This window comes from Macrobrachium nipponense, chromosome 42, assembly GCF_015104395.2.
Source record: "Macrobrachium nipponense isolate FS-2020 chromosome 42, ASM1510439v2, whole genome shotgun sequence".
NCBI lineage: Eukaryota > Metazoa > Arthropoda > Malacostraca > Decapoda > Palaemonidae > Macrobrachium > Macrobrachium nipponense.
In genome coordinates, this window is record NC_061103.1 from 30,753,914 (window position 1) to 30,779,490 (window position 25,577).

Below are 25,577 nucleotides of genomic sequence, written 5' to 3' on the forward strand. Positions count from 1 at the left end.
CACCACTGAGTGTCCCATCACACATTCCGGAACTCTTGGAGAGCGAGAAACGCTGCCTTGGGCTCCAGGATGTTGATGTGAAGGTGCTTGTCGTGATGATCCCACACACCCACAGCCAGCAACTCCTCCAGGTGTGCGCCCCATCCCTCGGTCAACGCGTCTGAAAACAGCAACATCTCCGGGGGTTGAGGGGGGAGGAGTGCAAAGAGGCACTCCTCTTATGAGGTTCCCGTCATCCAGCCACCAGGCTAGGTCCTGCCTCACCTCCTACGTGAGAGACACGGGAAAGTACGGCGGGTCTCTTGCCTGTGACCAACTCTCCTTTAGCCTCCACTGAAGAGAGCGCAGGTTAAGACGCCCGTGAGGGACTAACTTCTCGAGAGACGACAGGTGACCAATCACAACCTGCCACTGCTGAGCTGGCTGCTCCTGTAGGTACAGGAACCGTCTGGCTGCCTCCCTGAACCTGCTGATCTGCGAATCTACGGGGAAGACTCGCCCTGCTACCGTATCGATCAGCATGCCCAGGTACTTCATCCTCTGCTTGGGCTTGAGATCCAACTTATCGAAATTCCCCACGATCCCAAGATCCCGGCAGAACTCGAGGAGTCGATCCCTGTCCTGTAGCAACTGCGAGCGGGAGCTCGCCAGGACCAACCAATTGTCGAGATACCTCAGAAGACGTATCCCTACCAAATGGGCCCAAGCTGACACCAGAGTGAACACTCATGTGAACACCTGTGAGGCGGTTGAGAGAACGAAACAAAGTGCCCTGAATTGGTACACCATACCGTCGAGGATGAAGCGGAGGTACTTCCTGGAGGACTGATGGATGGGTATCTGGAAATACGCGTCCTTTAGGTCCACAGAAAGTATGAAGTCGTTCTCCCTGATGGACTCGAGCACTGAGCGTGTCGTTTCCATTGTGAACTGAGTCTGGCGAACAAATTGGTTCAAGGGAGAGAGATCTATCGCCGGGCACCAGCCCTCCAAGGACTTCTCCACCAGGAAAAGTCGACTGTAGAAGCCCGGTGACTGATCCCATACGATCTCCACAGCTTGTTTGCTCAGCATGGCTTCTACTTCTTGCCGAAGCGCTACGTCCCAGGCAGAATCGGGGACGTACGTCTGAAGATGGACCGGGTTGGAGGTGAGGGGTGGCCGAGACTCGAAGGGTAGTAGATATCCCTCCCGAAGGACATCTACTATCCAGGTCTTGGCTCCGTAGCGCTGCCAAGTTGCCCAATGGTTCGCCAGGCACCCCCCAACTTCCGGCAGCAGGTGATGGGGAACTCCGTCCCTAGCGTTTCCCTCTCTTCGACTTCTTCTTCCCAGCTCCTCCTCGGGAGAAGGAGGGCTGATGACGATCACTCCTTACAGAAGATGTTGAAGACCGAGTCTTTCCTCTCGGCTTCGACGAAGCGATCATATTAGCCGCAGAGGAAGCGCTAGTCCAAGCTCTTGGGCTTAGCCGCAGTGGCTCAAGGCTGCCCAGCCACCTTCGAGACTGCATCAGTGCGCCTTTGTTCCACCACAGCATCCACCATCTCTCTGGGGAAGAGAGAGGAGGAACTCCGCACCAGTCCGTTCCGCAGACCCGAAGCCGCCTCACGCCCTGCCGACCTGGTTACTCAAGTGAGGACTGCGTCCCTATGCCTCAGAACCAGGTTGGCCCACAGGTTGGCCGTCTGGTGGGCCAGGTAAAAAATCGCCCTACCTCCGGACTGGCACAGTCTCCCGAAAGCCGGGTCCCCTTCAGGAGTGATGTTTCCCGAGGAGGCCATGACCTTAGACACTGTGAGGGACCACAGGTCTAACCAGGAGACTGCTTGGAATGCTCCCATGGCAGTCGATTCCAATGCAAGTGCCTCTTGCTGCGAGAACCAGAGGTTCTCTGACAGCAGGCGTTGGAGAGACACCCCCGGAGTTAGCCTAGCCAGCTCCGGGTTAACCTGTTTGGGCGGCAGAGGGTCCTCCGATGGCACGTAGAAATGCCTCTGTCGTAGTGGGGGGGGGGGGGGGGGGGGGGGGGGAAAGGAGCTTGTACAACCTGCCGGACCGAAGCGATCCCTCCTGTCCGGAGACGAGAGAGTCCAGTTGGCCCAGCACACTGTCGGCCAAGGCTGATCGGGGCAGACCCACCGTCGTCCTGGGTTCCTTCTTAGTACCCCAGAACGACTCCAGCCTAGATGTAGGCTCGGAGGGTGGAAGCACCAATCCTTTCCTGAGGTCATTGTGCTGACGAATCAGCGCAATTACCTCTGTGAAAGACCTCTGGATCTCGGGAGTGACCCCGGTCTGAGGAGATGGACCGTCAAGCCCATCCAAAGAGAACGCCTCCCGAGACCCTCCTCCTTCCACAGGAGGAACCACAACAGACCCCTCATGGTCTCCTCCAGCCACTTGCGCGTATGATCTGGTCGGTCCTAGGACCGTGCCAGGCTCGTAGGCCTTCCTGATCGCCTCTCTCTTCCTGGTGTAGCCCGAGGAAGTTGAAGGGACAGGAGAAGAAGACCTGAACGCTCACCCCCTGCCCACTGGCAGAACCGGAGTGCTGGGGGGGCTGCAGGCGATCGCCAACCCGCGGTGGTGATCGAGCTGCAGGCCTAGTCGTGCGGCTCCCATGGGGAGAACCGCTGGACTGAGAACCAAGGTGACAGTCCCGAGCGTCAGGAGAGCTGCTGCCAGTACCCCTATCAGCCCGGTCCCCGTGGGAGCGGCGGTCAGGAGACCGGTAGAGTCCACTGTCACGGTGGGAGCGAGGCCTGTCCTCACGGCGTGCCACGGTGCCTGGACCAGCCAAAGCTGGTCCTGGCGACCGAGGAGACCTCTTCGTCGCCTCAGCCCATGAACGATCCGGAGGAACCGTCACATCAACCCTGGGTACCAGCAAATCGCCACGAGAGCAATCGCTGGCCTGGCGGTGGTCACCTGGGCAACTCCCACCAGTCTTCCGCTCCGTGCCTGGGTACTGGCAGCAAGCAGGCTCGGCTGCCTGGACACTGGCTGCACCGTCACCCGTGGGTGACCGTACACTGGTTACCTCTTGCGAACAAGAGGCCGAGACGGTTCCTGGTGCCGAGGCAGAACCTCTGGCACCAGGCGAGGAGGTACTGGCATTAGCAGGTACTCTTCTGGTCCCCGTCTTCTTCTTCCTTGCGGAAGGAGAGACAGGCCCCGTTCCCAAAGGAACAGGAGGACCAGCAGAAGCCCCAACTGTCACTCCGGAGTGGGACAGACCCTTAGAGGTCTGTGAGCGAGACTTCTTGGGGGGGAGGAGGCTGCCTTCTTCTTCCTCGGCTGTGGGGCTTTGGAAGTTGAAGGAGAAGAGGTGGCTGCAGACGACGACAAAGAAGACAACGAAGATGACGACGACACCTTCCTCTTCTTCCTCTTCTTCTTCATCAGCTTCCTCAGGACCACCGTCAGGTCCTCCATCCAGGACGGAGCCGGGGCAGTTGCAGAAGCAACAGGGCCCGGCTGCACCTGTCCGGAGGGACCTGGGGTGGGGGCAGCAACACCACGGGCAGGAAATGACAGCGGCAGGGACTGGCACAGGAATGGCAGGCACAGGAACGGCAGGCACAGGAACAGGAGGCGGTACAGGAGCAAGCGACATCCTGGGCACTGGCAGCAGATCCAGCAGCGAGCTCTTGGGACACCAAAAATCAGGGGCTGGGGCAAAACCAGGCAGTGGGGTGATGGCCCTCCTCTGCAGAACCAACAGCGGAGCCTGCACTGCAGCTGTCGGGGTCACCATTGTCACGTGTTGAGTGATACCAGGTGAGGAGGGGCAGCATACCCTGGCGTAGACATCGTAGTGGTTGCTAAGGTCACAGGTCCATGGGTTACCGGCCTGGAACCCTTCACGAGATGACACAGCAGCCCCTAAATGCTCGGTGTCCTTTGGACCCCCAGCGAGTACCAGACCTGGCTGTGATCGTCCCCCAAGGCAGGCTTACCTGAGGAAGGAACTGTCGGGTTAATGGGGGGTTCCCTCTCGCCCGTGGGGAGGGGGGGACAGGTCCCACCCCGAACGAACGGAAGACCCCGAGTACAACTGAACAGTCGGGTATCTCTCTCCCTCCTCTATGCTCGACTGATCAAGGGAAGAGAAGGAGTGAGATACGCCCGCTGAAGGGGAAGGAGCCATACGTGGGAGCTGTGACGGAGGGAGAAAAGAGGAAGACGTGTCCGTGACCAAAGGAGTAACTGGAGAGCCCTCCGATGACTCCCTGGCCGGCTTACACGCCTTCTTCCTCCCTCGTAACGCTCCCACTGCTCCTCCGACCAAACAACACAAATATCACAAGGTTCGATGTGAGAGCACTCACGCCCTCGACACCGAGTACATAGATCATGAGGGTCAACCTCAAAAAGGGATCTAAATGCCCCACACTTACGGCCCTCCTGCAGATGACGGGGGCCGGGGGATCTCTCTGGCTCGTGGGAATCCATAGTCAATCACCACGAGCAATAACAACAAAATAGTATACCAAGTATGTACTCATGTTATTTTCACTCAAGCACTCAGAATAAGAGAAAGTAAAGAAATTATGCTTCACGATAATGAAGTAAATCCTCAGCATACGACAGAAGCTGGCAGAGCGGCGAAAAACATGTTTGACACCTAGAGCAGCCAAAAGCAAAGAGAAGCTTCACCTACACCAGTTGGCCGGGACACCCGACTATCGGACAAGTAGTTAACTATCGAACCTCCTTGTTCAAGCTTATGACTGGTTCCAGCTGCCGCTGATTACATTCCTATTGTTAAAGGACCGATGGTTTGTATTACATATCGGAACAAATGAATCTAAATACATATAAACAATACAACTTACATGCGGCTCCTGTCTCCAAGTAGTAAAGAATCCTCCAGGAATAGGATCATGGTAATTGGTGGCATCACCATGTCTCCTGGCCTCTATTATTGTTCCAGGAGTTCTACAAATTAAAAAAAGTTTTTATTTCTCAAATTTCAGATACTACAAACATTTTACATTTAATAAAAATTCAAAAACAACTGGACAAACAGACTCAGTAGTACTCTATCACTAATAAATAAAAAGTGAAGCGGAAGTTTGAAAATATGTCAGATAAAGATCTTGGCCACACCAAATGAAGCTTCTTACTTCTTAATAACTTCTTACCAAAATTGTGTGCTTATTGAAGGGAATCAGCAGATGACAGTCTAAGTGTATGATACGTACTACTTATATATATATATATGAAGCAAAGATTGTTTTTAACATTTATACTTTCGATTGAAAAAGAAACCCACAAAATCACTGTGTAACGTGTTTACTACTGAGTATTTAAATTTAATTTTACTCCACACTCGAGTACTTTCAGGCCCTATCTGTGGCCCATTTTCAAGAGATGTTTGGGTTGTCAGCCTGGGTCATTAGAATTATGAACGGTAATTTTCTTGTTAAGTAATCCATAACAAATCTATTTGTTGTAAATGTCAACCTCTGCGTGGACAGTAGTGATGTATACATACTATTAAGTCTTGAGTATACTGGGCAAGTCAATACAGTACACTCAACAACTGGATCTTCTCTAACTGTCCTCTATATAAAGGATATACCGGAATCTGTAGAGTAGAAGTTATGAAGCAACTGGAAAAGGATGTACTATCCAGCTGCCCTAATGACTCTCACTCTTTTTTTATGTTTGTGCACTTTTGAAACTGGAAGCATGCTGGAAAGTTAATTAGGGCATCATAGTTCTACCTCCTCATTTGGGACTACAGGTTACAGTGCTCTCCTTCCTAAGAGGTTTATGCTTGACATATCCATGTTCTAGTTACTTCAATCTTACTATTTACCACAACCCTTCATTACTTCAAACTGCCATGTTTTTATCAAAGTGCCATGAATAAATTCTGTGTCTTATTCAGTAAACTCTATCAAATGACAACTTGGTAGCCTGTGGCAGGTGACGTGTCTTGGACTTTAATACTGAGTTTCCCCCACAACACATAGATGTGTCTTATGCTCCTGTATCAAGAGGTTTATATTTAGACAATATAGAAAGGGTTATTCAAATATCATACTCCTGATTGAGTGTTTGGGCCTCAATCTTCGAATTGATTACTTTAATCCCTAAATCTCAAGAAGGTATCCAAGTCACAGGCTCCTGGTTAGGTGCGCATCTAAGGCTTCTTATCAGATATTCCTATTCCAGTGGCCAGTGACTGGTATTTGTGCTTCTGGCTCCCATACATATTAGATACTTTTGCTCCCACCTCAGTCTGCATAATATTCATATATCCTTACATCAAACTGAAGAGTTTACACTACTATACACACTTTATAAAAAAAAGCATATGAAAGAACTTAACAGGAACAATATGAAAGAAGTTAGCAGAAACAACAATCAGAGGTAGTATCTGTCGATCTACCTCATTAGCAGCTGAGGTAGCTAATGAAAACTGACACCAAGTGTACACAGTTCAAAGGAGTAATGAATAAAATATCCATATACATAGTGTATTTATAATATTGACCAACATCCAAAGAAAAGAAGTAGCATCACTAGGTATCAACCTCTGTAATGGCAAGACTTCCTGAAATGAGGTAAGCTTGTTTCTAAACTCATCTGGCCATCTGTCAACCAGCAAAATGATAAATCTTTAATCAATTTGTATTTTTCATAGCTAACAAACCCGAGGTCTTAACAATAGGATAAATCCTCTGGTGCCAGCTGGAAATTGGTTAAAAAACAATCAGATTGTATATGCAAGGAATCTGTGGCATCTGGCATCTATGGCGCAGAAGAGATGGAGAGTGGTCATTGACCATGCATGAACCCCGTGATGCATTGAGTCTTTCTTCTAACCCAGTAGCTTCCAAAGACAAATCAATGGAAGAAAAAGAAGACATCAATGGATGAAGATGTGGAGGGAAATTGTCTGGAAGAAGAAGCATCCATTTGAGGTGGGGTGCATCCCTCTCAAGATGCCAGCACAACAGGCCAGGGAAGAACACTCCGGGCAAGGATGAGTAACATTCCAAAAATTAGCATGACACCTACTGAAAGTTGTATAGGGGTCAGTCAAGAAGAAAGGTGGGAATTGTGAGCAATGGGAATCCTGGAAGGCCGGGGCACATTCGCTGATGTGCCCGCGACTTCTTGGAGGAATCCATAGTATCACACAAAGCGCACACAGATACCCAAAAACACCAAAAAGCAGGAAGGAATTATGAGCTATCCAAAAAACCGGCTTGGGAGGAGAGCAAAAGGGAACATCCAATCTCTATGGTTGATGACCACTCTCCACCTATTCTTTGACTTAGGTGCCAGATGCCACAGATTCCTTGCATATACAATCTTTGTTTTTTAATCAGTTTCCAACTGGCGCAGAAGATTTATTCTAACGTTAAGACCCAAAGTTTGTTCTGCATAAGAACAATGTTACTATGGAACCAAACAATGCAATGTCTTGTGTGATATACAGAGAGAGAGAGAGAGAGAGAGAGAGAGAGAGAGAAGAGAGAGAGAGAGAGAGAGACTTCAAGCACAAATTAATACAATTGGTAATAACCCTAAAAATCCTTTGACCTCCTTAATTTTTCCTTTCACCAAAAGAGTGAACACATGGGCTATAAAATATTAGCAAAGGAATCCAAATTTAGATTAATATTATCATTGGCATGTTACTTACCCATCAAACACTAGCTTTGATTCATCAATGGTGGGAATGTCCTTCCTTCCTGGGTTATTTATCCATTCAAAATAATAAGTTCCGGAATCACAATCCCCTCGCTTTTCCACTACAAAACGTGAACCAAAAGCATTCTCAAGTAGTACTTTGAGGCCTATCTGACTAATACTTGGGCTTATGCCTGAAAGAGAATTGTAGGGGGTTAGTCATGATCCTGTATTACACAACAAAACCTTTTTGCATAACGTTTACAATACACTATGCCACAAAGACATTGGTGATTACAAGTTAACCCTTAGCGGATGGATATGCTCACAAGTAGCAATAACAGGTTTTGGGTGGACGACGAGTGACTCACGGTCAGTAACAACATTCAGCCCCATCCATTTGGGGGAATTGAGCGGGAAAGAATGTACTGTATTGGTAAAACAACCAGGTTACAATTCACTTGAATTTATATAAATAAATCAAATCTGCAACTTGAAAGCCTTACCTCTTACTGTTACGCCCTCTGTAGTCATATCAAAAGTCCCCTCGACTGGGTGAGATGCTGCTTCCATTCTCTCAACAAGTGCATAGCCACTGGGTGTGGTGAAATTGTACTTCTCAGCAGATGTCAAAGTCCGAACCATTCGATCACTCACTGTTAACAGTCAATGAATTGAAAAAACACAGTTAGCAAACTTGGACAAACAATTATCAGCTTACAGTCATTTCATTGAGCCTACTCGCCCCTTAAATCACTCACAATAGCCAAGGATCCAACTCTGTGATTACACAAGTTAAACCAAGATGTCATTATGCATTTTATGAAAAATAATTTCATATAAGTTATAGTTTCCTTGATAACAACTGGTAAAACTGCAATATGCCTCTATAAATAACACTACGGCTACTCCATATTTTTTTAAAACTAAATTTTGATGATGCCATGAAAAATCAAGCGAGATAAACCATACACCAAAGCTAAAGCAGCAAACTAAGTAGTAGTTCCTTAAGAAGTATTATCTGAAGATTTTTTAATGAAACTATAACAGAAGATACTGTACCAAATATTTTCATGGGTAAAAAGGACAAGGCACAGTACCAAACACATAAGCAAAAAGCTACAATTAGAACATTGTTATTCCAATACAACTCATAACGTACAACCAAATTTAATGTAAATTTTTCAGTGCTAAACTAGTACGTTACACATTGACATTACGGCTGCCCTGTCAATACACCTATCTTATTGTATCATATGAGATTATGTTTTTATAAGGTCTGAGACTTTTTTTTTCTTTTGCTTTTTATTGGCAATATGAATTTTCAAACTGTGTGTGTCTCAAAGTGTCAGAGAAAATAAAACCACGACGCAGAAAATCTTTACATGATCTTGGGAACCTTGATAAACCAGCTAAACAGAAATAAGAAGATTAGACAAGACAAAGAGAAGACTAACCAAATTAAAAGCCATAGAAACAGTATATACTGTCACATTATTACAGATGACACAAATCATCTACACAAATAAAAGTACATGTGAGCATACTAGGACACTGAGTCCTAGCATACTGAACAAATCAACGGTGGAAAATGAAAAATTTTTAAATTACCCACTACCTTTGGCCATACATTCACCAAAACAAACTTGTATGCAGTTAGTAAAACTTGGTTTGGATGGTTGCAAAATCAAGTGAGTATTATCAATATTGAACAGGAAAGAAAACTGTTTGAAACTTACCAGTTGATCCTACACCCAGCAAAGGGAAATCTCCCGCACAGTTCCCAGTCTTGAATTTAACGTCGAAGGTATTTGCCTTACCAGCAACAGGTTCTACTTCTACATCCTTAATTAAGATCCCAAAGGATTTAAGGGCTGATGGTCTTGTCTGTCTCACTGAAAGATGCATTTTAATAAACTACTCACGAATAACATCCATAATGCACATAGGAATATACTGCAAGTTATCGTGGTACTACAGTAATACAAAATTAGCTTGCAAATAAAATAATGCTCTATAAGTGTCTATTTCATAAATATGTCATTGATGGTTATTAAAACCACCCAACAATTATTTTCATACAGATATTCCAAATGCTTCATTATTCATTATTGTTATGGACAAAGTTCACTTTCTTACATCACTTGGTTACCACTTAACAGCAATTGTTATGGACACAATTAAAGCAATTGTTATAGACACAATTAAAGCAATTGTTATAGACACAATTAAACAGGCTATGCATATTTTCAGCAAATTCATCAAGCAATATGTTAGTGACAGCAAATTCATCAAGCAATATGTTAGTGACCTCCAAAACAAAGAATACATAATATCATTCTTAAATAAGACAAATCAGTCAGTCCACTACATTACAGAAAATAATTATTTCTTGCACTATGGATGTATGGAAATCAACTCCATTAACAGTTTTAATTATGAACCAGCTATACAAGTATCATTCTAAGAAAGGGGGGAAAATCTTAAAAGACATAACATGTAAAGTGACATCCAGAAAAGGATATAAGATGGTGAAATGAAGACATTTAAAGACCACCGTTCAAGGTAAACTATGAGGCATAGCTATATTATCTCCAAGCCAACCAATTTTAATTTCTCAATAAATGTTAAGCTAATGGATTCCTTTACAGAATACTCATCTTGGACATGGCTTCTATGGTGACCGTTAATGCCCACAATAACCCAACTCATTTACTTCTGTACATCCAGAAATAATAAAAATCCACATTTATCATTACCAATATGGTTCAGGTCATTCTCAACAGAAGATTTCACATTGTTAATACTTATCAAATAGGCCTACTTTGACTGACGTGCAAAGGTTGTCAAAGGACACAGTAAATATTATGTTAAGCATATACGTATAATATATTTTCAAACACTCTCTAGAGCTAGTCTTTTATTTCAACAAGTAATATTTATCTATTTGTATTCTGTGAGTACTGGACATGAATTTAACATACTTACCTGTGATCTGTTCACTAGCAAATGTAAAGGAATCCACATAAAAGACGTTATGTTCAATCTTTGGATATGGCAGCCGAAGAGCATTCAGTTTCAGTGTAGTTCCAGGGTTTCTTTGTTTTTGGATCGAAGACTTTTCTGCTTCTGCTTTGGCATCAATACAATGATACCGCCACCTGATTGAAAAATGGAAATGTGAAGAGATTCTTAGTTCTTAAGAATCCTTGAGGGGAGCATTTATAAGGATATCAAATACCAATAGTACTACCAGGGGTTGGCAACCTTTTGGAGAATGCCAGACTGGTACGCAGTGTCTCAGGGTAGGGAAATATCAAATGCACTATAAGGATTGCTTAAAACCTTAAACTAAGTAACAACTATTAGATAATAATTAGTGTCCAGGTCTTAAGTTGTCAGGCAGGCCTGCAGGGCCCTATACTACCATCCTGAAGCTGCAACTAGAGAACAAATACTATTTGTCTTCAGACACCAAACTGCCATGGTCAATGGATGAAAAGGGAAAAACTTAAAAACACAGCCAATTTTCTAATGTGAAACTTGGATAGCATTAAAATCCGTAAAACTGATAATTACAACTGCTCCCTTCTGGTTTGGTAGTTTATGTGGAATTGGGCCATGTGTTAGGCACTAGCTCCTTGGGGATGAATGTAAAAAAAATATCATAAATATAAAAAAGACATAAACATAAACACAATCATGAAAAAGAGACTTAAACATTAATAAAAACATAAACAAAAGGCAGTAAATATTTCAGTCGTTGATGGACAGGAACCAGGCCATGGTAATAGACTCTCTCTCTCTCTCTCTCTCTCTCTCTCTCTCTCTCTCTCTCTCTCTCTCTCTCCTCTCTCTTTACTTTTTTTTACCTTAATTCTTACTAAGCAACAATCAGATAACCAGCTGCAGCTTCATGGCAAGTTAGAACTGAAATTCCTCTATAACAGGGATAAATATATCTTGAAAATGGTCTAACTAATACATTTTTAACTTGTAAAAATGGCAATAAAACTATACTCTCAACACGCACTCGTCACCTTCTAGTGGAATACCATGAGAAAAATAGATGGCATCAGTTCGCTTCCTTCCCCTCTTGTCATACCATCTGTACGTGATCTCCATGGTACTCCTAACTGAACCCTTGATAGCAAAGCAAATCTGAGAATAAAAGTCAGAATAACAAAGATGTAAGTGTATTAAATTGTCAATCATAGTGAGACATTACCAAAATCATAAATGTAAGAATACCAAAAAAATAGTTTAACAGATAAAAGCACCTATGCTATGCATTTCTAAAGCAAAAAAAACAATAAAAGAAAGTAGTAATATATATGGAAAAGACAATCACAAATGGAATGCCATAAAAAACAACAGGGGATAAACTATAATGAAGTACACATACTACTACATACTTACAGAATACAAAAATGAAAAATGAGAAATGAGAACTCACAAATGGATATCTGTTGAGATCTATCATGTACCTCTCCTCGTTCTCAGTGTGTACTGTTGTTCTGTGTTTCTCATGTGTTACTTTTGAAAACCTGAAAAACATGAAAGTTAGATTAACCTTATTTTCAAATTAGTAATTTTGTCACAATGTCAATAAAAGTACGCAGATGTAGTTTGTCCTAGGTTCAACATATATGTACTTTCAAAAGACAAGCACTAGCTGAATAACTGTGTAAATTCTAATTCTAATATTTGTTGCTCATTTTGCAATGAAGCACTGCTGAAATGCACTCTGCTTGAACAAAATTAATCTTAAATGTTATATCACCAATATTCATTGCACAGATCTGTCAGATGAAAAAAATTCTAAACTCTATGTCGTTATCACTGTCTTTTTGTTTTACTGATACAGGTCTGACAACCTACCAGTGTTATTCAACTCTTCAGTTCAATACCCCCCCCCCCCCCCCCCCCCCAACAACCAAGGACTACTCATAGCAGGAATATGGCTATAAAACTTTTAGCCATTTGGAAATGTTAACGGCACATGAAGATAAATAAGCAGCATGCTCTCTGTTTTACTAGACCATGAAGACTTCGATGGGTGTTTTGTCTTGAAATTATTTAATTCCGTGACTTTTCAAAGGTTTTTGAATAACAAAGGCAGAATGCACACACTATAATCATTTTGTGAATAAACTTACCAATGAAATGTTCAATACTTCATTGCAAGAGTTTATAAAATGGGGTAACTTTTCTTTTGGTCACAAAGCTGATCTCTCAATATTCAGACTTCCTCACAAATAACTTATTTTTGAATTAGTCAGAAAACTCTGGACTCCTACTTATAACATTTTTTCAAACATATCTCAGTGCGAATAGTATATCTTTGTCCAGGAAAATGTTAATTACAGTAGATAAACATACCACTTTGCAAGGAGCATTCATGATTACATATTTCTTACAAGAAAATACCTGATAAAGCTCTTACCTTCCGCAAAAAGGTTCAATTGAAGCATCCATAGACCCACCACTGCCAGCCAAATTATCACTGTTGCTATCTTCAAAATCAGCTTCTTTAGCAAACTTTGGGTCAGACGCATCTATCTCACACTGCTGCTCAAGCAATGATAAAATTGCTGATCTAATCTGGATGAGAAATTATAAAAGCATAATTAAATCAAGGTGTTCGTAGCTATCATAATTATCTACGATTTGCAACTCCACTGTCTGTAAGTAAATAAAATCTGCAAATAACTGTACATACTGTATCTGCTCATTAATGTGTAACTTTTATTTCAAATACTTTTGACTTGTAGAAAGACATATATTTCACTTAAAATTTCATTTTACACTAGTTTATTCTGAAACTATAGGTCTTTGAATGTTGTTTTGCTTTTTTAGCATTTATGAAAGCTATGATGGGTGAGATTAATAAGAAAAAATCCAATCATATTCTCTCAGATTTACAAATGGCATATACATATGTAAATAAAAAAATAGCCAACTTTTTTTCCTGTGCTTACAGTAAGATTTTCTTTTCATCATATGAGAAAGTGAATAAAACTCTTTTTTTATTTACAAATTCACGTACATATGACGACAATAACAGAATCTCTCTACAAGACAGTAAATCTTGAGTACATTAAGTCACAGAGAAAACCTTATTACCTCATTGGGGTTAGAGCCATTCACAGGACTGGAAACAAACAACACCATGCAGAGAAAAACTGAGCTGTCCTGGGGTGTTTCCAAAAGTGACGCGCTGGGTTTCATATTTCAGTCTGGGGTTTATGTTTAGGCGATTCTTCTTCTTCTTCTCGTTGGATGACAAACGGGAATTCGCATATGACCATTTTGTATGATAGTCATGCAATCGGAGCTTCAGTTCTGTATTGACTGTAAAAATCAAAACGTAGCGTCTATTTACAGATCCCTTTGTTCCAAGATTTATACAATATGAAGGTTTATCAATATTATCTAAATACTGTAGTTTTCTTTTTGTCACTTGACCACTCAGGTTTCACATGAAAAGCAATTTAGATGGTAATAGGCACCTCTATACTACTATTCTTGGCAGATTTGAATACAGATTAAAGAGGTTTCTTAAAAGGGCTCTATTCATCCAATCTGGAGGTGTGTGACAAGCATATCTCTAGAGACTTACCATCCACAGTGTGTGCTTTTACCTTAACTTTATTTGTTTTCTTTGCTCTCAGTAATCATACTCCACTTCTTGCTCTCTAACTTTCTTTTATGCTAATCATTCTCTTCTTCACTAACATATCTGACATTAATAAATATACCACAGTAAGTATTTTGTCCTGATTGTTGAACCCTGCAAAACTGATTTGTGATAAGTACTAAACAGTCAGTCCTCAGTATGTACTGGGCTTCATGGGGCAAATATAAACTATGGGAGAGGCAGGAGACTTGACTTAACTGATGGTGAGGGGTGGTCTCTTCTGGTAATAACAGTGAATCCAAATTGATCTCTTAGCTCAAAATAAGTGTGCCTCTTTTTTTATATATATATAAATGTATTCACTTCTAATATTAATGGGCTGGCCTCCTGACTTCCCTAAGCTGGATAGTGTTTAGCCTTGAGAGGGCCATTCAGTATGTATGTATTTTTCTTTCATGTTCTCCCTCAGGAGATAAAGGTAGGTAGCCATTCAAGGTGCCCTTCAGTATATATTCCTCCTCCAAGTATCCCTTGGGAGTTTTAAGGGACTGCTCTCAAATACTGACGAAAAATTTAGAAAAAACTAAATCTTTAGTGAATATCACATCGAATAAAAAAAGCATTAACTCTCTAATATACTCAATTTTTTCTCCAGATATTGTTAACACACTCTTTAGCTATTATATGAGACTTAGTTTAACTCTTCATCTCAAATAGTTTTAAAGCAGTAGCCATGTTTATGGACGCATACTAAAATACCTTTTCATTTTTTTTCTTTTGTTTCTGTTGCAGATTTTGCCTTCATACAAAAGCTACTCAAACTTTAAGGGTGAGGGGCAAGCATTCCAGTGTCGCATTACTCCCAGTTCTCATCATATCTAAAATTATGCTTGTGTTTGTGAAAACTCATCACCTACTGATCTTCATCACCTACTGATATACATATTCTGATAAGTGAATATGGAGTAATGTAATATTGAACAAGTTCGACAAGCTGGTGGGAACATGGTACTATAGGGGAAAAATGAAAAGTACAAACCAAGAACAGCAGCTAAGGACCAATCGCATATAACAGGGAATCGCTAACATTACCTATGGTGCATTACACTCAAAATTGAAATCACTTAACCTACTGTTGTGGCAGTCAGAAAGAATTGCCAGTACTATATGAAATACAGGTACAACATATCTCAAAAAGATCATTTTGTAGCCACATCACTTGTAATGCCAGGTGATACCAAGGAACCTTTTACATTTGTTTTATTTCTTATTACAAATCAAACTCTAAAGAAAAGACTACACAACAATACATACCACTACCACGAAAATCTAGTTCAATGTAAACTGGACTGCCATGTATCAATTTAAGTACTTGCCAATTATGTCTAGCAACCTGTGGAATTAAAATAAACTTATAATAAACCAAGAAAGTACATATATTAACATGAAATTCATAATAGATATAAAAATTATCTTCTTTTGGAATACTGCCCTTCATAAGCTATATACTCCAAAGTTCTGAGATTCATGGCAGTCATGTAAAGGGATGATCATATGACAGATGAGAATGTAGCTGAGATGTGCAGTATCCTTGAAGTTGAAAAATTATATTGAGTATCAAAAATGGAGATGGGAAAAGAGAGCCAGTTAAGAGTTGTTGGAGATTGATACTGCTGAAATATAAGTTGCTGTACAAAGAAGGCCTAGAGAATCACAGAGAAAACTGATATTTGAAGACCTGAACCACCTGCCAATTCAGGCAGAAACTAAACCAGACATAAAAGAGTAAAGAAAAGTAATTTTATATCTGATCCCGTTCGGATAAATTGTCAAAATACTTATAGTACAATGATGAAGACATCTAAGATGTCAGCATTTCATGCGTTCTCCCTCAATTACTTGATCACCTGAAATTCTTCATGTTTTCAAAAGTAACTTACTCTGTTGAAACATACATTTATTGTTATCCTAAATGTTATATTTAAGCCTCTGACATCAGAACTGGCTCCCAAGTGTCACTATTCTGATACTATAGTTCACCAAGAACAAAGACTCTGAAAGGTCACCTGAGGGATTTGTTTCTCAAAAGAATAGAAAATGGTTTGGTTGGACAATTATGATAACGATGATGACGATGAGCAAGACTACTAAATTAATATGTACATATTCTCAACTCTAATATGAAAATACTATATCTATTTCAATATAATGCAACTCCTTAAATATTCAATGACTTGAAAAACTAAAAAGGTCAGATTCTAACATTTCATCAAGCATATGTTTCCAAATCTAAGAACACATCATAGTGGGCCAATAAAACTTCCATTTATCTTATAAAGGCATATCTATTTACAAGGCTATATTGTAGAAGCCATTTTTACTTGTATCTTGCATAGGGTTTTTTTTTTTTGTAATGTGTTACATTAATCATCATCTCACTGAATTCAGTTTTAATTAGTGTTGATTAGTGTAACCATCAGTGTAACCATCATATAGATTTAAATTTCAAAAGGCAATTAGAAGGATGGGGAATAGGTTCACCAAAGGCCTTTGTAATTCTTGCAGTCATATACCCTTTACTTTTGGCACGACCTCTTGCATAATGGCATGGGGGAATCTTCACTTGTTTGCAGTTGGTTTATTTGTATTGATAACATTTTGGTAACATATCTTGAAAACATCAAAAATAACTGTTCCTTCTTAAATTCTACATTCTTCTAAATTAAGTAGTTAGAATGCAATAGGAGAGACAAACAACAAACAATAGTTCCAATGCAACCAAACAAATTTCTTGATTTAGCTCCACAATGTATTTACGAAAACAAAATCAAATCATTATTCAAATAGGCACATACGTACCTTATTCTTTGGGTTACCATCCAGTGCAACATAATATCTATATGCAGCATTATTTAGGGTGATACCAATTGCATTGTCACCATCATGAGGAGGATGGAAATAACCTGTAACAAAAATCATAGTTATTATCAATATATCATAACTTTACTTTTGTAAGTCAAAATTATTTTCCTTAATGCCTAAAAGGTTACAACAAATTCTCACTTGCGATAAAAAAATTTCTTTTCATTCTGGGACAGAAAAAATTATTCAAAAACTTCGTCAGCTTAATTTCCCTTGCCAAATAGAACCATGGAAATAAAATGAAAAAGCTGAACTCCCATCTATATTTCCAATTTAATCAGAGATGAATAGATAGAACAGAATTTAGGCCAAAGGCCAAGCACTGGGACCTATGAAGTCATTCAGCGATGAAACGGAAATTGACAGTAAAATGAACAGAAAGGTGTAACAGGAAAAAAATCTCGCATTTTCACTATGGATCAGTTGTAAGGATAAGGTGAAAAGCAAGATGAAAGAAAGATAATATGAACAGCGGTACAGTAAAAGGAATGAAAGGGGTTACAGCTTGGGATTTTGAAGGGACACTGCAAAGAACCTTAAATAATACCTACAGTGCACCACGTGAACTGCACTGACAGCACTAACCACCTCAGGGGAACTTTAATCAAAAGCCTGAAAGTGCTAGAGGCAGAGTAATATCCTAAACCCATTTTCATATGAACTATTCCCTCACTCACTCTCCTTAACTGCAGAACAAGCTGCATGGCTGTAACAATGGTCAGAACTAAAAATAGCTACATATGATGAAGTGAGCAGTTCCCTCACAAGAGTTGACCTGTAGTTTTTGCCAAAAAAAACAATAGGTCTACTGCTAAATAACATAATGAACCATATTGTAATCGGGAGATGGCTGACATTACATATGATATTCTCAAGTAAATTATAAAGCATCAATAGTAGAAGACTCATGACAAAATGCTAAACCAATATTTTCAAAAATGAGTTGAGAGTATGTATATCAGCCTGTCATGAACTAAACAAGGCTGTGGATAACTGAAGTGAACTCCCATAGACATAGTTTAATAACACTACAACAAAATAGCATTAGTATTGGATAGTCCATTCACTGATGAGAAAAAAAATGAGGGGATATGTACAATGAGAGGGGTTTTTGGCTGTCCACAAATTCGTACCTGAAAGCCTCCCTAGAGTCCTCTGAGTTATCTTGATCTGAAACTTCGCTCGAATATCATAGACCATACTAGTGTAGTTGCCGGATGATGCGTTGAGTTGGTTCCAGGCTTCCACATCGTTCATGTCATCGATGTTTAAACCATTCCACTGTTCCCACAGAAGACCACGTTCACCTGTTGATAAAAACAGGTTTATTAATTTTAATTAAAAAAAAACTATTGCCAACTTAAAACTAAAACAAGAAAAATAAGAAACATTTTATAACTTGATCACTAATGTAAAAAATTAGTAAAATAAATCAAATATTATGGCATCCTAGAGGATGCTTGGGGCTTTGATGAATCCTCACCACAAATTTCAGTTCCCCAGACATTTACCTCAGACCATCCTCACATTCCTCCCTTGCTTCCCTCTTCAAAATGTCTGTCCATCTCATTCCTTCCTTCACTAGTCTATCCTTGTACTTCCCGCACCAGCTTCCCTTTTCTCCTGTATATAAGCCCAATTGCCTGCCATCTGGACAGTCTCACATATTAACCATTGGACTCCACTCCTGTTACTTCCCTAAACCTCTCACTGGTTAATCTACCCTGCCCCTTGATTCATAGCAAATCTTCTCTAGACTATCAACTGTCAATGACTATTTTAGCAGATATCCTAAATAATCAACAAAGCCAATCAATATCAAACCAACATCCAAAAGGATCCAGTCCAGTAAAAATAGCAAACTAACCAAAGACCTTTCCACGAGTCCTCTTACTGCACCGTCAGAAGAAAAACTGAGAAAGGAAGGAGTCAACAGACAATAAAACTAGATAATATAGACAAAATTTGTTAGTGCTTAAACTCGATCATCCTCTCACTGTCACTGGCACAGGTATTGACAACTACCAAAATAAAAATGTAAGATTCATTAAAAAGAAATATCTTGATTGTTTTTCAACTTTCTAGAAATAATAAAAAAGATTAAATTATTAAGAAATCTAAGTACTGTGCAATACTTTGTTGTTATGGGATATTACAAAAACTTGAACTTAAAAGCTTGTGTTACTATTAAGAGAAGCAACTGAAAACAGACTAATTAAGAAAGCAAATGGGATCATTTAGGTACAAGATGACTGCTGTTGAATATTAACCCTTTATCTACTGACAGCAGTTCCTAATGCATATAATAGAAGTATGGGCAGCAATTGGATGATAAAGTAATGAGTGACTCATCTTTCCACTCATCATGACCAAGCTCTTCCAGAAGTATAGTTTATGTTCTGTTATAGGTCTATATATGCAATACATTATGGCGAATCTTAACTTTTAAGCATTTGTGTCCTGTAAAATGCTGAATGTAAATCTAAAAGCTCTTGCATACATATTCAGTATCTCTTTAGATCCTTAATTACAAAAAATACAAAATCATAAATGAATTTTTATACATGTTAAAATTGCATCAGTCTGACACAATGAGAATGGTAATCCATGCTAATTTCTTCAACCAAGTCTTGTATCCTTAAGGAATTCTTCATGATGACTAATTATAAATTCACTATTGTGCAAGATATAAAACATTGAAAGACTACTCCAATATTTAAAGGGAATTGAAATTCAGTTTTCATTTCGGAAGGAACTGGAACTGAATTATAAAATTTAGTCCAAAGGTCTTTCTGCACTGAAAGGGTAATTGAGAGCAAAAAGATTCTAAAAGTGTGACAATAGAAAACCTTGCAGTTGCACTAAAACAAATGTTAGGAGAGGGTGGAGAATAAGGTAGAGGAAAATATGAAGGGAAGTACGGTAAAAGGAATGAACAGGGTTTCACCTAGGGAACAAAAGGGTGATTCCAAGAACCTTAAATAATGCCTATGGTGAACTGCTTGAGGTGCACTGATGGCACTATCCCCCTATGGGATTAATTTTGGAAGATGTTCCAAATACCGAAAATATAGTATAAAAGGCTTTAAGTGATTAGAAAGAAAGACTAGAACTGGCTCTTTTTCTTCATCATATGTTAATGTGATCATCCTGGTACTATGCCAATAAACCTCCTGACCTGATTATTATTGTCATGAAACAAAACAAAAATGTAAAATATGACTATATTAAAGGATTGGTTAGACCAGAGGTGGCCAAACAGCCAATCACGGCCACTTGTTTGGTCGATCGCCATTCCCCACAATCCTATAGTATAAACAAACAAAACATCAAGCATATATACTCATGTTTTATCGGAATATGGTGCTATTTGAAATGTTTATCTCCACGTAATAATATATGATTATGTAGTATGGCGATCGTAAAAGAGTTTCAGTCTTTAGAGTAGATCTCGGAGTCCAAATGTCTGGACAACCGTGGCTTAGACAGTACGTATCTTACTCTGCAATGCATTTACTTTGCCATTGACTACAAACCAGTGACAAAAAATTATCCTGTCTATGTTTCATCATTAATTATTGACTACTAAAATTTAAAGCATGAAGGGTTGGAAGACTTTCATTAGGATACAAAACTTACCTGCTGCTGGGCCAGTCTCATCAGCTCTTGGTGTTAAACAGCTAATGATATCATCAGTGACTTCCTGAATTTTGCAAATAGCACCACCTACTTTGACCTGCAAGTAATAACAATAATTATTTCCTCTTTTATACTAATCTCTCAGAAATAATTAAAGAGATAAATATTATTTTTTTGTACAAAAAACTGAGAGCAGAAGCAATTGATAACAGAAAGAAAGATTAAATGAAAAAAATTTGGTTATCTCCAAGTCATGGTAAACCATAAGCAAGAAATACACAGAAATAGCAAAAGATTGAAATGAATGGAAATTACTTCAAATGCAGAGTTGACTCTGATGTGATGCTGCTCACGACCAATATACTATTAGTTCTGCTTGCTCATGTCAAAAATTGATAAAATTACATGATTGTATTTCAAATACAGTATATAATCAAATTGTACTCCTGATTACTTGTATCATGAAGTCAATACATGTAGAGCATAAAAGCCACATTTTCTCATTTAAATTGTCTTATTATTTTTTTCCTTTGCGAATCTTTGGTGCTGAATTATTACTAACGAAGAAATGCGGTTCTGTATGCCAATATCAAACAGGTCAGAGGTCTTTGTGACTTTTTTTTTATTGAGAGAATAACTGACCAGTCACCAAATCTGATGTCAAATACTGCACTGTTGATTAAACTGCTGTAAAAGCACTTGAATCCAACTTTTCCATTCAGTGACTAACAAAAGAAATAGTTCTTGTGACTCCATGAAAATGTCTTTCCCTTGAAATATATGTACAGTAACAAATGATAGATCATGCTAAGTATCTCACCTCTGTAGAGCCGGGATTAGGATCAAATCCTACGCCCTTTACAGTAAGGAGAGTGCCACCAGTTGTTCCTCCATTACTTGGGGAAACACTAAATATACCTGAAAAGAGAACATATTAGGAGATTAAGATGAGCTTCTTTGCAGTTAATTGCAATAACTCAGTTTATACTGAATACACAGAACGGGTCACCAATGAAAGTATGAAAGGGATACGACATAAAATGATAAGGCAATTTTCAAGGTTTCATGGTTTCTCCAGGGCATACAGTTTAGTTACTGGTAAATGAATCTATCAAATTACAACTCCTAGTTTATTGGAAAATGAAGCAACTATAGGACAGTAGCTCTGTGAAGATATTTTACTAAATCTAAACAAAATACTAATAAAAAGAAAACATTCAACAACAAAAAGAAATCTGCATGATATCTGTGCTATCAGAACAAATATCAAAGGGCTGAGTCACTTGTCTCTTAGAGACATCTAAAATGAAAGCAGTCAACAGTCAAACTAAAATAAATAAAAGTACATAATGAGATAAAGTGGTAACACGTTACTCAGGATGCAAATACCTATGACAGCAATGGCACAAATAGACTTGCATCCTGTGTTAAGTTAGAATGACTTGGTTAACCGCCTCTCTTTCCCTCAAAAAATGTTCTAAAATCAATTTGTATTTTGTGATTCTTCAAGGTAAACGTAACAGAATAAGTATAATGCTGACGTTGGTTTTTCATTTAATCGAGTAATATTTTTCAAATGCAGTATCCCTTGCAAATAAATGTTTTTTAAGAATGGTTCCATTTTAAAGTTCTTGAAAATAATACCTCAGCAAAGAAGTGGCTACTCCCTGAACAAACAGGTTATTGTTGACCTATGATATTTTCACTGTGCAATACGTTTTCCAAACCTAACCCCATTGTAACCCAAGAGGCAACCAATTAAATGATTTTACAAATGAAATTCAAGATAAGTTGAATCGACAAAAGGAAAATTTACCGGGAAAAGTCTCATGTTGGTAGAGTCTGTCTTGAGAATCTACACGGATACCCGATCTATCGTTGACAGACGAGCCTCTCTCTGTTACGTAGACAGTAGCATTCATGGGCCCTGCATACTTGGATGTTGGAATACACGTCACATCTCTGCCAGTAAGTGATCCATAGGGCTCGTTTGACGTTTCGTTATAAACAAGGCAATCTCTGCCACCCACATACAACCTAAGGGAAGGTTACAATAAAGGTAAACGTGTTGGCTAATCGTCAGGAATACAGGACGGATATGCTGCAGCTGCCAGTTTAAAATATGGCCATTAAATGGTCATGATTGAGTAATAATAATGAGATTCTAAATTATTGTTCCAAAATATAAGATGACATTACGGTATCTAATTACTGAGTGTTGAGTGCTAAAATATCCTTTACTTTGTAATTATCCTTCCAGACTGATTATCGGTCTCAAGGGGATTGTCTGGGTCCATACGCTGGTAACGGCTAGTGTGGAAGTAACCATGGATGGTGACCTGTGTGCCAACTAGACCGCTAATTGGACTGATGTGTTGAATCTTTGGTGCAACCCAACTTTCGAACTGGAAAGATATGGTTCAACATCAATTGTTTCAGAAACCATTTTAGGAAATATTAAGCCTCCTATATCTTGAATTAAAACACCTACCATAAAGACATCCATTGGCATGGGAGTCGATTCATGAGTTTTTTTTACCTTCTTATCTTCTTTCGATTTGCTTCCCTCATTTCCCTTGTGTTTACATGCAAAGAATCATATGGAATGGTTGTGTTCACGTGTGTTTGTGCAAGTACAAGTAAATAAATAAATATAGTATATACATATATATATATATATATATATATATATATATATATATATATATATATATATATATATATATATATGTGTGTGTGTGTGTGTGTATATATACAGGCAGTCCCCAGGTTACGACAGGTTCGGCTTACAACGTTCCAAGGTTAAGGTGCTTTTCAATTATATTCCTCAGAAATTATTTCCAGGGTTACTGCGCCTACAACGCTGATCTGGCAGAAGAAATATGACACAAGAAATGCAAAATAATCAATATTTGCAGGGTTTTTGATGAAAAATACAATAAGAATGCAGTTTACATAGTTTTGAATATATCCAAAGCATTAAAAGTAAGGTTTTCTTAGGATTTTTGATGATGTTCTGGCTTACAACGCGTCTCAAGAATGGAACCCCCGTTGTAACCCGGGACTGCCTGTGTGTGTGTGTGTGTGTGTGTGTGTGTATATATATATATATATATATATATATATATATATATATATATATATATATATATATTATATATATATGTATGTATAAAGTTATATGCCACAAAGGGAAAATAAAACAACAGAGTTTCCGTGAGATCTTTCGACGTTCAAACGTCTTCTTTACTTAGCAGACGTTTACTTAGCAGATGTTTGAACATCGAAAGATCTCGCGGAAACTCCGTTGTTTATTTTCCCTTCGTGGCATATAACTTTATTTATGGATTTATCACGTTCCTAACTTTCGTGATTCAGTTATACATATATATATATATATATATATATATATATATATTATATATATATATATATATATAGCTTATATGTCACTACATAGCGTTTGACAACATATTTAGCCAAGGCCACAGGAAAAATAAAAGAAGTAGTACCGAGTGCTTTTGTGTTATTTCAACACATGTTCGAGGTACAAAATATATATATATATATATATATATATATATATATATATATATATATATACACTTTATTTACAGGTACATACATATTAGTACTACTAATACGTATTAAGTTAAGTATTGAATGGTCCAAATTGTTGTAGTATTTCATTGTTTATAGGTCAATTTAGCTTTATTATGAAATTTACTGGGGTGTTTTTGGAGGGCTTGGAACGGATTAGCCATTTTACGTGTAAAATGCGGTTCAAGATACGAAGGCCGCCTCGGAACGGATTAATTTCATATCTCGAGGTACCACTGTACTTAGACTCTGTACTTTTTTGTGGTAAGTGTTTTCTGTGAACCTTTTTGCGTGGAGTTGACATTTATGTATGATGTTAGGCAAGTGTTGAGTGTTATTAGAGTTTATTTTTAAAATAAATTTGTTAAATTTGCAAACCTTGCTTCCTCAATCCCTCCACCAAGTTGTAGAGTCTAGTCCTTCAGACCTTGTTATCACCCAGACCACCGCTCTCTCTCTCTCTCTCTCTCTCTCTCTCTCTCTCTCTCTCTCTCTCTCTCTATATATATATATATATATATATATATATATATATATATATATATATATATAAGGGTAATGTAAAATGTATTTAAAATTATATTGCTGTAAAGATTCTTTATGATAAAGCATACTATTGTACAATATTTAAAATATTCACTAATTATTTTCATTTTATTTTCCAGTAACAGCAGACTGGAAAATAAAATGAAATTACTTTGCAAATATTTTAAGTGTTATAAAACATATTTTATCATAAAAAAAACTGTACAGTAATATACATCTTACATTACCGTTACAGAGAGAGAGAGAATCATACAGCTATTATGCTCACTCCGGGGCCCAACCTGGAGTAAGCTTAATAAATACAAGTAGGTACATCATAAATAGGCTGCAAATAATTTTTATAAAAAGAATCAATAGTTGGTCACATACTCAATATGAAAATATACAGTAATTAATGAGTGAATAAACACTGTTGTTATAACAATAAAATAAACAACGAATTAGTGATAATTTTAATAGGATTAATACTTCAGTACTATCAGAGAAAACGGCTTATGGATGCAGTAGAAGGGTGACTTGATTAGTTATCAAATGTTCTGTAGGACAGATTTACTTAATTTGTACTAAGGATTTA

The 25,577-nt window shown here is 38.9% G+C and overlaps 1 pseudogene; it reads right to left on the reverse strand.

The window, feature by feature from the left end:
* Positions 1 to 25,577, reverse strand: part of LOC135213315 (fibrocystin-L-like) — a 130,447-nt pseudogene that overhangs the window by 93,582 nt on the left and 11,288 nt on the right.